The sequence below is a fragment of the Ochotona curzoniae genome, unplaced genomic scaffold (genome assembly GCF_017591425.1).
Source record: "Ochotona curzoniae isolate NIBS_2020 unplaced genomic scaffold, NIBS_Ocur_1.0 scaffold_4763, whole genome shotgun sequence".
Taxonomy (NCBI): domain Eukaryota; kingdom Metazoa; phylum Chordata; class Mammalia; order Lagomorpha; family Ochotonidae; genus Ochotona; species Ochotona curzoniae.
Genome location: NW_024467123.1, coordinates 7819282 through 7834083, shown reverse-complemented (window position 1 = coordinate 7834083; position 14802 = coordinate 7819282). Strand labels below are relative to the sequence as shown.

General features: G+C 42.4%; 1 protein-coding gene and 1 pseudogene across 7 annotated transcripts in view; one reads left to right on the top strand and one right to left on the bottom strand.

Moving 5' to 3' along the window:
* Window positions 1-12679, bottom strand: part of LOC121149787 — a 93459-nt pseudogene extending 80780 nt beyond the window's left edge.
* Window positions 1-14802, top strand: part of NRG3 (neuregulin 3) — a 931214-nt gene that overhangs the window by 257066 nt on the left and 659346 nt on the right. The window lies entirely within an intron of this gene.

Here is a 14802-nt window from a genome sequence, read left to right as displayed (position 1 = left end):
GCGTTCTACATTCTTCTAAAAACTGAACACACTCCTCTGTGCATAGGTTTGTGCAGGTATGGGAAGGGATGCTTTAACGTTTAGTCACACACTAGGTATCAACCAGTAGACCTGGAACTTGACTCCTGAAGTGCAACGGAGAGCATATGAATGTAGAATATGGTTTAGGAAATGCAAACAATATTGAAGATGAGGGAAAGGAAAAAAAAAAAAGATTTCAGAACATGTTCCCTACCTATGTTTTGTTTAGAGAATCGAATTAAGCTAATCATACTCAGGAGGCATTAAAGTTGACAAAAATTCTTAGATTCCAAAGAGCTTGTTTTCATGTGGGTCATCTTGCTTAATATGTTTACATTAAAATTAAAATGAGAAAATATTTTAGTTTAGAAAACAAAAAGAAAGCTCTTGCATTCTAATGAAAATCAAAAAATTAATGCAAAAAAATCAATAAAAACAGCCCTCCAAAATAATGAGAAAGGGACGATGTACCTGTATTTTATTAGTGTCATAAACACAAAAGGCTGTGTGATTAGCCTGGTATCACATTGTTGGTTCAGATGCCCACAGCCCCCGTTGATATTGGCTCCAGGCTCTGACGTAGCTTCTTGTTCATACTGATATCTATAGGCCCTGGTGATGGTTGTCAATTTCTTCTCACCCATGTGGGGAGATCTGGATATGTTTTCAGCTGCTAAATTTAACTTAGTTAGTCTAGCCCTATTGCAGACACCTGGGATGTGAACCAGTGGGTAGGATTTCTCTTCCCCATCTCACTTTTCTCTCTTCCTTTCCCTCTTCCCTGCTCAAATAAAAAAAATAATTTTGAGAAACATAGCTTACATTCTGTCATTGTAAGTGCAAAGTATGGTCTTATTAAGCATATGGCACATCTCCATATCTTTTCATCTTGGGTGGCTGAAGCTTTATTCTCACTGAACCCCACTACCTCCTTTTCCCTGTTAATCAGACATGGCAACCACCCTTCTGTCCATTACTTTGGTTTTGGCTTCATTCTTTAAATACGCCAAATAAGTAGAACCGTGCTGACTATATCCTTTGTCACTGATTCATTTCCCTTAGTATGGGAAGTTCATTCATATTGTGGTAGCTGACAGAATTCCCTCTTCCTAGGCAAAAAGTGTTGCATTGTGTATTTGCACATAATTTTCTTTACCCAATCATCTGTCCAAATACCTTTATTTTGTTTATATTTCTTTTCTATAATGAAGAATGCTGCCTTGAATCTGAATGTCTCTTGGACCTGCAGAATTCCTGCCTGGTTTTTTCTAAATGTCTATCTTTTTGGTCAGTATTCTCATTTTGCTGCTGCGTAGTTTTCTGAGCTCATGGGAATTCACAAAGCTTTGAATTTTTTTTTCAGACTGGGTTTCTGGAGATTTATTTCCTTCCTTTCTTGTGTCATTTTGTCTTACTTGTTATTTCTTGTTGGATTGTATTCATTTAAAAAATCTGTCAGTCTCCATCTGTTGAAGTGTGTTCCTATCGGGAAAGACCATCACCCATCAGTCCAGGTAGAGATCCTGACTGTCATAGATGTCATCTGTGGGTGTGCCTTCTCTGGCCTCATTTCTGTAGATTCCTACCTAGTGGGAGTTGCTGCTTTCTTTTCAGGTAACTGGAGTCTTCTGCTGTCTTTCTATAATCCGATTGGCCTTTGGGCATACTTGGGTTCCAGTCAGCTCGTTGTCATTCTCAGCAACTCTAAGGCAGGACATGATGCCAGGTTCCAACCAAGCCTATGTTGGGCAAGGCAGGTTGGTGGAGCAGCCGTCCCCTGAGAAGTAGCAGTTTCTGCTTTTGAGTACAGGCGCTGTCTCCTATATGGGAGATCTGAGTGTTCCCAGCTGCCGTAGTTCCCTGCGATAGGCATTTGGAAAGCGAACCAGTGGTTAGGGGTTCTCATTCTTTGAATGCCTCTCTCTCTCTCTCTCTCTCTCTCTCTCTCTCTCTCTTTCTCTCTCTCTCTCTCTCCCTACCTCTCTAAGTACTGCAATACTGTAATACTGTGGTGGACAGCAAAGCTATCTTAGAGTACCACTGCATGTTTTCACTGGACTTTATGGGACTGGTCTCAACCTCTTAATTAGTTTGGTATCTCAGTGAAGCATCGTTGAATGAACCCATGCCTTGTTCTACAACCCATGTATCTGTGGATGTCCACTACACCATCTTGCTAGTTGGGTGGCTTTGCATTACATTTTTCACATCTTTTTTTATGTGTAACTTAGAAGACAACAACTAGATTCGTGTATCTGTTTCTGCATTTGATACCTTGACTTATCTTCTTTTTGTGGAGTTATATAAGGAAAATTGACTTCTATGCTGAAGTTTAGGCACTCACTTAACCATTCTCAAATGAAGATAGTTTTGCCCACCACGGGTATTTATTAATATCTGGTTATAGTTTTGGTGTCCTACCATAGGGAGAGGAGAGTTCCTGCCATCTGGAGATGCTGCTGAAAGTCCTACAATGCTTAGGACAATCTCAATGCAGAGAATCCTCCTGGCTCCAAGGCTGACGTCTCTGATACTTGGAGATCTTGGCTAAAAGAAGGAGGCAGAGGCCAGGAGGATGGCAGTCTGCTGTACATTCCTGTTTAAGGGCTAAGAATCCGTCTCTCTCTGTCTGTTGCCTTGTCATTCCCTTAGGGGTTTCCTTATTTGTGGAAACAGCATCTACATTATATCAGGGACATAGACCAGGAGTTAATGAGAAGAAATCAGCTCTTAAAGGAATGATCTGGAAGGTGAAGGTATCCTTCCATGCACACACACTCCATTGAAAAGGGTCTGGCCAAAGGTCAGACTGTGATTGTTCCTTTCCTGGAGGAAGATGTTTGATTTAAGAGAGTTGCACTAAGTGGTTAGAGGATTCCCAGGCCTGTCCATCAGGGTAAGGAAATGCTTCAAACAGGAAGGATGCTCAAGGAAGCTAGAAGTCTTTACTCAGGATAGAACTTCAAATTTTAAATTATATTAAACATAGCATAGTTATATACATTAAGTCATGGTAAAATTCTGTATGGATATATAACAACAACCAATTCCCAATGTTTTAGAAAACAATCATTCTTTTTGCTACATTTTGTAAACACTACATGTGTAAAGGATGATTTTCCACTTAACTTGTGGAAGCAGACTCATTCCTTGTTAGTCTGACAAATACACTTACTTAGAGGGAAAAGGATGTGCTCTTTTAAGGAGAGATGATTGCCCGTTTCTACAAAATACAAATAGGCAATACTTGACTGGCTTATGGAACTTATATTAAAGTTTCATTAAAACTGTGCATTTGTAAGAAGAAAAAGGAACGGAAGATATTCATTGACTCACTGTCAAAACCAACCAGATCTGGATGAGAGCTCCTTGATGCCCCATCCTTGTGAGCTAGTAAACAGTTCTAGCTAATTTGAAATGAGATGCTTAATTACATAATTTCATTGCAATTAAGCTGCTAATTAATTGACAGGACATCTCTGAGTGCTTTAAAACAGAGCAAACGAAAGGCAGCAACATCTTGAGCCCCATTACCTGTGACCCTTTGGGAGAGATCAGTAGATGATTTAAGAGACTGGAAACAGAGTCTGTGAAAAGAAAACAAGAGGCCAACCTTGGAGAGATTCAGGCTTAGGGCCAGAACTGGCCTGGCCTCCTGCAAGCCTTCTTTCTTTCTTTGATTAAACTCACTTATTTGAGAGACGCACAGGGAGCAAGGCAGATATTTGCGCCTGTCAGAAACGGTGTGTTTTGGAGTTAGGTGAGTCATGTTTGCACCTCCCTCTATCTCCTATCCTTTAAATCAGTTGGATCTCTTAGCCTTTCTTTCCATCTTCGTACATCTTCAGAGTTTATCCCGGGGACAGATCATCAGTGTCCAGTTAATCTTTAGAGTTTGTGTGAATAGTGAAAAGGACTCCAAGTTGAAACCAAGATTTGAAATTAAATGCGTTGTTTTCCTACTTGTAAGCCTCAGCCCATGGGAATGGAAAGAAACCACCTAGGAGTAAATGTCTATTCATACAAAAGCTGCATGGCACACTTACAGCTTCACTTGTTGGCGCTGATGAAGATATTCCTGGAAGGTGTCTTCTCCCTGGGTCCATGAGAAGCAGGGAATTGTGGGTGAGGTAAGCTCATTATGTCTTTACTAAATGGTACCGCCGGCTTAAGAATGTTTTAGATTCATTTCAGAAAATGCTCAAGGGCTGCATGATCACATCTTTTCCTCTCGGAATTGGCTTTCCTGTTTTAAAGAGTAACATAATGTCAAGTGCAGGCTTGTCACCACGTCCACAGGGCTTCAGATGGTTTACCAACTTGCATTATCTACCTGGTTACCATGCATCTCTGTTTCTAAAATATTCTTGCAAAAGATGGGTTTGCTCACAACCTTGTCAGCTGCTTTGCATGTCTCCTTTTGCTGTCATTGAGTATCATTAACAATATTATTATTTTATATCTAAATGTTTATGTGGGCATGAAATTGTTAGGAACCCACCATAGTGAGTAACTGGTTTGAAAATTCATTACTTATTGCCCGGCACGGGAGCCTAGAGGCTAAAGTCCTCGCCTTGAACGCACCGGATCGCATATGGGTGCTGGTTCCTATCGCCGGCAGCCCCACTTTCCATTCACCTCCTTGCTTGTGGCCTGGGAAAGCAGTTGAGGGCAGCCCAAAGCCTTGGGACCCTGCACCTGCATGGGAGACCCAGAAGAAGCTCCTGGTGCCTGACTTCGGATCGCTCAGCTCTGGCTGTTGTGGCCACTTGGGAGTGAATCAACAGATGGAAGATCTTCCTCCCTGTCTCTTCTCCTCTCTGTATATCTGACTTTCCAATGAAATAAACAACTAATTTTTTTAAAAAAGAAAGTTCACTGCTTACAAACAAGATAATGTCTTCAGCAGAAGTATGCGTTGTCCCTGAGAGATGATAACTCATAGAGAATGAAGGAGCTGAAAGCAAACACTCTATTTCCCTACATATCCCCAGCCTTAAATCCTCACCAATGAAGAGGAGCTCAGGGCAATAAAGGAAAGTAGTTTCGTGATCCTGGTCCTGGTTCATGCATGCTCAGTATTTGGAGTCAATTTGGAGTCAGAGAGGGTCTTGCCCACAGGATCTCAGCAGTAATGAATGCTATTGATGCTGCAACTTCCACCCTGGGCACCGGCAAACGTAGTCACTTGGGCTATGACCTTTAAGGTCCACGTTCACCAGAGCCTCAGAGTTCTGACCTAAATCTGAAACATAGCCATGTGTTCACTATGTATTATAAGCTGAATACAGGTGCAGAAATGGATCTCAATGACAACTGAAACTCGTTCTTTCTTTGACCATATTAGTAGGTTACGATATTGACAAGTGATAAGCAAACAACTGGGCATAGTCATAATTAAGCCACTTCTTTATTGCTAGTGCTCAGTGAATTCCTAATCAAAAATATCAGAATTACCTATGCATGGACAAACCTCTACAGAGTTTGTGTGACACACACACACACACACAGAGTTCTGGACATGTATATTCCCTTTATAGAAAATTCTGACATGTTGAGACTTTGGGCTTGTATCCTGGTGAAGCTGTTTCTGTTGACATCCCAGAGTCAGTCATGATATAGGGCATCTCAAATATGAGGATTTTTGGAGACAATGGTAAGCACATTGTTGGCAGATAAAAACCTGTTACCTGGCCTTGTTTCCCACTAGATCAAAATTCAACAACTGGAGGACTTATTGTAGGCATTGATTGTTTATTTTCACTTGCTTAGTTTATGTCACTGCAATACTTAATGGCTATTATAAAATATTTGAATTTTTCTTTTTTGAAATCTATGTTTATTCATCTATTTGCAAGTCAGAGTATTAGACATGTACCACACCAAGATCTGGAGAGAAAGAGAGAAAGATCTTTCCATCTCCAGATAGACAGAAGAATCATGGCTGGGCCAAAATGCTGCCAGGATCTGCTGCCATCGCAGATATATTGGCAAGGAGCAGGAAAAAAAAAAGGCTAGGAAGCTGGACCTTCAACCTGCATGCTGATATGGGATTCAGACATCTGAGGTAGCATCTTAATGCACTGTGCCATGGTCCCACTCCAGGAGCATTTCTGTTGTGTGTCTTTATTTGAAATGGAGAGAGAGAGCAGCAAAGAGAAATGGAGAAATCGATCCCAAATGTCCACAGCTGCCAGGACTGTTTTGGGTCAAAGCTGAGAGTCGTTAACTCCATTGCGTTCTCCTACATGGCAGGGATCTAGTCACTTGAGCTTTCGGGATTGCCTCTCAAGGGGGCATGAGCAGGAGCGTGCAGTGAGGACCTGGAGCTGGAGCTCGAACTCCAGCACTCCAGGGGGAGACACGGGTGGCTTAGCTGGGCACTAACCACCCAGCCAGAGTTCCTTCTAGACCCCAGTGGTAAGCATCCCTTATTATTTATATATCGAAACACTAAAGCACGTATAAAGTTTTGCATTCCTAAGCTCATCATTTAAAATGGCAAAATGAGCAAACATTGACCTAATGCTTGTGTAGTTTTTATCTACTGTATGTTTTAGCTAAATTAGTGATTTGGGTGGCTTCCTATACAGGATTAAAGTGGCATATCATAACTGTGGATGCTTTAAAACGATTTATTTTTTTTTTATTGGAAAGTCAGATATACAGAGAGGAGAAGAGACAGAGAGGAAGATCTTCCATCTGTTGATTCACTCCCCAAGTGGCCACAACAGCCAGAGCTGAGCGATCCGAAGTCAGGAGCCTCTTCCAGGTCTCCCACACGGATGCAGCATTCAAAGGCTTTGGGCTGCCCTCAACTGCTTTCCCAGGCCACAAGCAAGGAGGTGAATGGAAAGCAGGGCTCTTGGGATTAAAACCATTACCCATATAGGATTCTGGCACATTCAAGGCTAGGACTTTAGCCACTAGGCTGCTGCGCTGAACCCTAACCTTGGATTTTTATATTTTGGCTATAAAATTTTATTATTAAAGTTACTAATTTATATCTATTATTTTAAATTATTGAAGAATCATATTTAAAGGTATTTTCAAATATTCGCATTCTGCTGTTGATCTTTCTTGAGGCTACATCACTGTGTCAAGTTTGCATTATTTGTGTTTGAGGGTTTGGAGTTTGATTTAGAGAACAGGAAAGCCCTTTGCAAAGGGTAGCTGGACTGACATGTTAACTGGCTGATACAGCTGGAGTATCTCTGTTTTGAAAGGCTTTTGCCCGGCATTGTTTTGGATTTGAAATTTGTGCACATATGTGATGACATGTTTTGGGGGATAGAGTCCAGTTTTAAAACACTAAGTTTATTTATGTTGGGCCCGGCGCGGTGGCGCAAGTGGTTAAGGTCCTCACCTAGCACGCCCGCTGGGATCCCATATGGGCGCCGGTTCTAATCCCGGCAGCCCCGCTTCCCTTCCAGCTCCCTGCCTGTGGCCTGGGAAAGCAGTCGAGGCCGGCCCAAAGCTTTGGGACCCTGCACCCGCGTGGGAGACCCGGAAGAGGCTCCTGGCTTCGGATCGGCATAGTATCGGCCCGTTGCGCTCACTTGGGGAGTGAATCATCGGACGGAAGATCTTCCTCTCTGTCTCTCCTCTCTGTATATCCGCCTTTCCAATGAAAAAATAATAAAAATAAATCTTTAAAAACACTAAGTTTATTTATGTCAAAGGCACCTTACGCTCATATTGTAAAAATAACTTCATATAACAGTCCCACTAATTCTGTGCAGGAAACAAAGTTTCTTGATGTGAGACTTTCCATTTGTGGCATCATGGTGACGCTGGATAAGTTTTAAATTGGGCCAAATGGCTTGGAATCATTTGGATCACAGAAAGTCAGTTTATACTTAAGTTTACCCAAATCTCTCGGTGTGTCACAATCTTTTCCTCAGATGATATTTCTGAATAAAGCTATGTCTTTAGGAATCCTTTAAAGACTTATTTATTTGAGAGTTCTGGTTACAGGGTGAAAAAGCTTGAGAGATCGGCAGGGATGGAATGGGGTCTTCCATCAGCTGATTTGCTCCCCAGTTGGCCACACTGTTCGTGGCAGAGCCATGCTGTATCTCGGAGCCAGAAATTCCGCTCCGGTTTCTCACCCGGATGGCAGGAGCCCAAGTACTTGGGCCATCTTCCACTGCCTTCTCACGCACATTAGCTGGAAATGGGATTGGAAGAAGTGGATCCGCTGATACTTGAACTGGATCCCTGATACGGGGTGCTGGTATAATAGGCAACATTTTAGCCCTCTATTCCACAATGATCCCATATTTTTCATAAAAACAGATCCCTTAAGCTCTTTCTTTCAAGCATGCCCATGAAATTTCTGGAAGCATCTTCAATAGGAGCCTACCTGTTGGAGTCTTTTCTGGAGTGGTGAATTTGTTGACTCAGTGACAGCATCTAAGAGCTGTGTTTTCTGCCCAGCGGTCTCTGCTGCCATTCTTTATGCTACCTGTGTCCTCCTTGTGTGCATGGGTGGGCTCTGCACAACCGGGCAATATCTACGCATAAAATAAATTGCATACAGGGGTATACGGATGGAACAGTGACTATGTTTTCAGATTTTCTTTTGTTCTTTTTTGTTGTTGTTGTATCTTTCATAAGACTGAGGAACTCTTTCCCTCAGCTCCACTCCTAGAATCTCCATGTTGCATGTTTAGTAATTTTACCGGTCCCCCCAGTCTCTGGTGAGAATCATGGGATTAGTCTACTCAATGAAGGAACTTAAAGTAATTCCATCCTTGATTTGTTAGACTTAAGTTAGAAGTTGTCTTCTTTGAGTAAAATATTGTGCAGGACTCAATGTGCTGGGGTAACAATGCACAGGATTTTCCAACGCTTTCGTTTGTTCTGCTTACAACATGGGGCTAATGTCACTCGTCCAACAGGCAGTGCCTTATTTTTTTAAAGGTAAGTGAAGTAGTGTCAGCGTATGCACTTAGAAACAGCTCCATGGATCTCAATGAACAGCGTTGCTTCCATAATGAATCTGAAGCCTCTGAAGACAATGCTACTCTCCTATTCACCTGCTTTCCCACTGTTCAGCTGTGCTGACTGAGTTCTTCATTTTATGCTTGCCAGGGCTGTTAGACGCTGCCAATGATATGTATCCTGTGCCAAGTTCCTTTCATGCTAAAAGACAAAAATTGCAGTACTTGTAATCCTCTTTCTTCCTTAAGACTTCTAAGAGCCTTTAAGGATGTAGAAGGGGGACTAGAATTTGTTGTAGTGGTTATGACACAGCTTGGGGTACCCGCATCCTCTGTGGGAGTGCTTGGTTTCAGTTCTGGCTCTGCTGTCTTTTTTTTTTGTTTTGTTTTGTTTTTTTTTATTTCTTGATAATTTTTATTCTTGACTTCCCAGGATGTTTATATTTTTTTTTCTTTTTTTTTATTAATAAAATTTATTTTGACATTCTTTACATACTTAGTTAGAGTAAGAAGGTTCAAGGGCTACAGGAAAGTGGATAATACTAGTATGTTTTCCATATTGTTACCTTCATGTTTAAAAGGGGGGTATTAAGGGAGAAGGCCCACCCAATTTCCCACCCTCCCCAAGTCCCAGGTGTAGGGCATGCTCTGAGGTTCTTGCTCAAGTGGTTTTGATATTGCAACAGTTATGAATCGCTGTCAATCTTGCCACTCCAAGCACTATGAGGTCTTTGAAAAATCCACTGATTGACATAGTCCATCATAGCTGAGATGGTTGGTTGACCCGTTCTGTCTTCTCTCTTTTCTTCGGTAGGGTTCTGAGTCCAGCAGTTAGATTAGGAAGATCTCCAAAGAAACTTCTTGTATGTGCTAACAAGTACAGGGCCTGGCACCGTCCATCGCTCCAATCAGCTGGTGGTTGTAATTGCTGGGTTGGTTCTGTTTTCACTCCCGACTTCCACTGGAACCAATGGGTGTTGCAGTCCAGCCTGGTTCTGCCCCGCACATACTTGGCCCTCACCTAAACCAGTGGGAGCTGCAGCCTAGTTGGAGCGACCCACAATAACCCCCACCAGGACCGCCCTACCCTGGTTTGCCAGTAAGTGTAGCAGTAATCCAGTCTGTCCCACACCCCATTCCACCCCAGCCACTGTTTAGTTTTATGTCCTCCCGTGGAAGTGGTAACCCAAGAGGGATGAGCCCACTATTACCCTCCCAGGCCTCTCCCACTCCCAGATTCCAGTTGATGCTGCCCAAACAAACCTCGCCTACTTTAATTCTGTTTGCACCAGTAGGAATTATCCGCCCAGCCCGGCTTTTCCCTGATCTAGTCCACATGAGGCGCACAGTTGTGGTAGCTCTGCCTAGTCTGGTCTGCCCCCATCCCAGCCCATGCTCTCCTGCGGAAGTAGCTATCCTGCAAAGGAACCCTCCCTTATTCACCTGCTGGCTCTGCCTACTCCTTTCTTGTTCTCAGGCTGGTTGGGTGCTGCGGTCCCCTCCGGTACAGGCAACCTCACCTCGGCATTGTGCACTAGTCTTTGTCGCGACCGAACCTGGGTCGACCCACACTGGTGCCTGGATTTGCCAGTGGATGACGTGGACAGATTCAGCCTGGTCTTGCCCCCACATCTGCCAAGTGTATGCCAGTGGGTAGCTTTCCATGGCCTTTTCTGGGCTGTTTCCTATCATGTTTCTTGCGCTGACCTGCCGGGTCTGTGTCCCTGGCTCTGCTGTCAATCCAGCTTCCTGCTTTAGCATATTCTGGGAGGCAGCAGGTGGCAGCAGGTGATGGCTTAGATAACCCCGTCCCTGTCAAACCCAGCCTGGGTTCTGGGCTCCTGGCTTCTGCCAGACATTAATAAATTGAACCAGCAGATGGAAGACCTATGTTTCAACCTTTCAGGTAGAAATGGAGAATACATTGATAATTTTAAAATGCTCTAGAGCAAGAATGCACTATCACGTATATGTAATACCACAAAGCATTTTCTGAAGTTGACTGAACAAAAGGCAACTTTATTCTTTGTGGTATGACTACCAGGTGTTCCTCTTCCCTTTGTGTAGTTTACAATGCAGGCCCTCTTGCCATTCTTCCCTTCCCTTGTTCTGGCCACTCTGGGGTGAATTCTTATATGCAAATGCGATTCACAAGGCAGGATTGATTTGTCCTCAGGCCTTAGTCAGTATTCATTTTCTTAAGCCCTGGGATTTGCCTCCTGGCTGCCTCTGGGCCTGCAGTCAAAGCTTGACGCCAGTGCAGTTCTAGCACATAAATACTTCTTTTTTCTCTGAGTTTGATTTCCTGTTGCATTTATCCGCTTTCCTCAATGCAAAATACCGAAAGGTAGAAATTGATTTTCCTTCTCAAAACATGAAAGGTCTGTTTTTCAAACTTGAGTATTTCCTACGAAAAAAAAATTCTGATCAATATATGTAAGGATTATACAGAAGATCCAAACTCCCCTTTCTGATTGTCAGTAACTCCAAGCAACCTGTTTATCCACTTGGATTCTTCCCAGCAGAAAATGTTAACAATCGTAATTATCACCATTATGCAGTATGTTCAATTGTACAATCAATATAATTGCCAAATGGAAATTATACAATAAATATAATTGCTGCTTTACTCCTGTGCAGTATTTCAGTGGCACTTCACATTTATTTTGTCCTTTAATTAGTAGCAGGTGTAATTACAGTGCCATGCTTAGACGTGAATCAGAGTAATTGGCAAGACTGGGCACAGGGTGTGGCCCTGGAAATGGGGCTGTTGAGCTCATTCTTCATGGGGATTACTTAAGGAAATTGTGTGGATCCACCTAGCAGTCCCACATTGGCTGACTTCTGCACATGGGTACTATGAAAGCATTATAGGTCATGGATGCCCTAAAGCTCTTGAAAGGTAGACAAATGAAAATAGGTCCTGAAGAGAGTAGTTATTGCTGTAAGTAGGAATAAATATGGGACTCAAAAGCAGGAGATAGAACCTGTAGATCTGTGTAAACATAAAATAGAGAAGATACAAGAAGTCCCAGGATGGATCTGAGAGGCCTTGCAAGATCGAGAGGTCTTGTAATAAAGACTAACTCGCCACTGGCATTTAGTAAGAGCTATCAGTGAGGTAGGAGGGGAACTGGAAACCATTGTACCCAAGAAAATATCCATCAAGAAAAAGAAAGCTTAATAAGAAACGTTTCTGCAAGAGGATGATGAATGCAAAGGTGTGATGTTTGAATTTGGTGGTGTGGAATCTGCCGTTGATTTTGTCACAGCAGTTTTAGTGGAACATCTAGACTACATGAATGATAATTACGGGTTGAAGATAAAGAGTAGGATGACAAAGTGAAGCCAGAATGCACAGATGATTTTTGAAGAGTGCTACAATAAAGAACAGGAAGCTCACTGTAGCTGAAAGGACACTTTGGGGCAAAGAAAGACTAATGAATGTTTTGTGTGGAGGGAAGTGGGAAGAATGAAGCACGGGTGCTGCAGGGTGGGGAGTAGATTACTGTGGGAGTGGTGTCCTGGAGTTGATGAGATGTGGCAGCAAGGATGTCATTGAAGAGGCTGCCTCCGGCAGGAACAGAGGCTTGTCTTGTGATGGGAGGGGAAGGTGAGAGTGTAGGCGCAGATTCCACGAGGTCAGTCCATGTGGCAGTGGGAGGACTGTGGCTGCCTTTCAGGAGTTCGTGATCTGGAGGATAGAGACACATCGTGCACAGCTCACACCATGAGTCAGATAGCAGCCTTTGCCGAGAGAAACAGCTGCTGTGGGAGGGCTTCCGTGGGAGGAATGAGCCTACCAAAGTTTGACAGAGGAGGTCACCTCGCACATCCACCCTAGGTGATATGTGCAATCATGCTGCTCCCTGGCTTGGACATTGGCACGTTTTGTGGACCTTTTCTCTTCAAAACTACTAGCCAAAAGTGTGTGTCAAGAAAGATGCAGGAAGATGCAGATTACGTCTCTTGTACTTGGCCATCATGTTCCCCAGATGCACCATGAGGCATCGATACCATTTGAAATGCCATTTTTTGTTAAAGCTTCAAGCTCTCTATTCCTCCGGCTACTTTATAATCACTTTTCAAAGCTAGTTTTAGATGCTTAGCTTCAAGAGGCCATTCCCAACCAATCCAAATCTCCTTACCAATTCGAGTTAGATTCAGTCCTATAAGTAGGGGATAATAATAGCGATTCCTATTTGGGGGAGTTTGATCTGATCCACACAGTGGAAGGGGGCCACATCACGATAGCAGCCACTTCCAAACTCAGCCAAGAAGAATGAGTTGATCTTCAGAGAGCTGGATGGAAAGCTGCTTTCTTGGATAGAGCCGTCATCTGTCTCCATACAGACATGCAGTATTGTCTACTTTTGCACTCGGATTTGGTTGAAGACTTCCATAGTGTACCTGAGCAAACCTAGGTTTGTTACAAGAATCATATTTACTCTCTTTGGACAAATACTTAATGAGAAAATCCTCTAATGTTGGGCACTGTATTGTCAGTTTTCCATTGCTGTATGTAAAATTACTTTTATGCGAAGATGCTCATTTAACTTAATTCTTGAAACCACAAGATGAAGGACCATTAGCCTGACTCTGGTAAAGACCTCATAGTAAATGAGGTTGGGAGCATGAGTAAGAGGGAAATTGTATTGTAATATTAGAAACTAAAGAGCGATTTAAGATCAGGCTTACTATGAAAATAACTTTTTCTCACAAGTCTCTCTCAAGGCTCCATGCTGTTTACCTTAATGCCATCCAAATCTACATACCCAGTCACCTGGGGATGTCCCAATAGATTGAGCATTTAATGTCCGCACACTAGGGACCAAGTCTTGAACACAAGAACCTTGTGGTTTATACAATATATAAATAATAGAAGGCAAAATGTTCAGGCTCCCTATGCAACAGGGAGATACAAGTGAAAACCACATTGAGGCTCCACCTAACTCCAGTGAGATTGGCCTAGACTTAGAACTCTATTAACACCACCTGCTGGCATGGATGTGGGGAGAAAGGTATCATACTTCACTGTTCATGGGAGAGTAGGCTAGTACAACCGCTATAGAAGTCAGTATGGAGAGTTTTTGGAAAATTGCAAATAAACCTGCCATATGACCCAGCTATCCCGCTCCAAGGAATATATCCAAAGGAAATGAAAACTGCAGATGAGAAAGGAATCTGTAATTCTGTATTTACAGCAGCACAGTCTACAATAGCAAAGACATGGAAACAATCCAGATGCCTGTCAAGAGAGGAGTGGTTAAAGAAATTGTGGTACATCCACTCCATGGAATACTACTCAGCCATTAAAAAGAATGAAATAAGTCAATCCCAAAATGACAAAGATCGTATTTTCTCTCTTAGATAAGGCAACGTGCATGCAAATTGTAAAATCAATAGCTGTTTTAATAGTGCTTTTGCTGCAACCCATGAGTTTTGATATTTTTGTTTTTATTTTCATTCATTGAAACAAGTTTCTTTTCTCTTATTAAATTATTCACTGATTCATACGTCATAAAGTAGCTTTGTTTTCTCCAAGAAGATTTTTGATTTTCCTTTTCATTTCTTCAGCTACACATTGGTCATTTAGTAGCGTTTTCTTTAACTTCATGGCTTTGTCAGTTTTTTAAACTTATTTCCTGTTATTGATTTTGTTTTATGGCTTTTTATTTAAGGGAATGCATGGTAACTGTGCAATAGAGAATATTATACCCAGGTGTGACGATAAAATGCACTGTACTACTTCCAAATTAAATATGGACTGCAATGAAACTGGTAAATGTATCTTGACAATAGGATGCTGGACTCTCTGCCATGGTCAGTACCAATA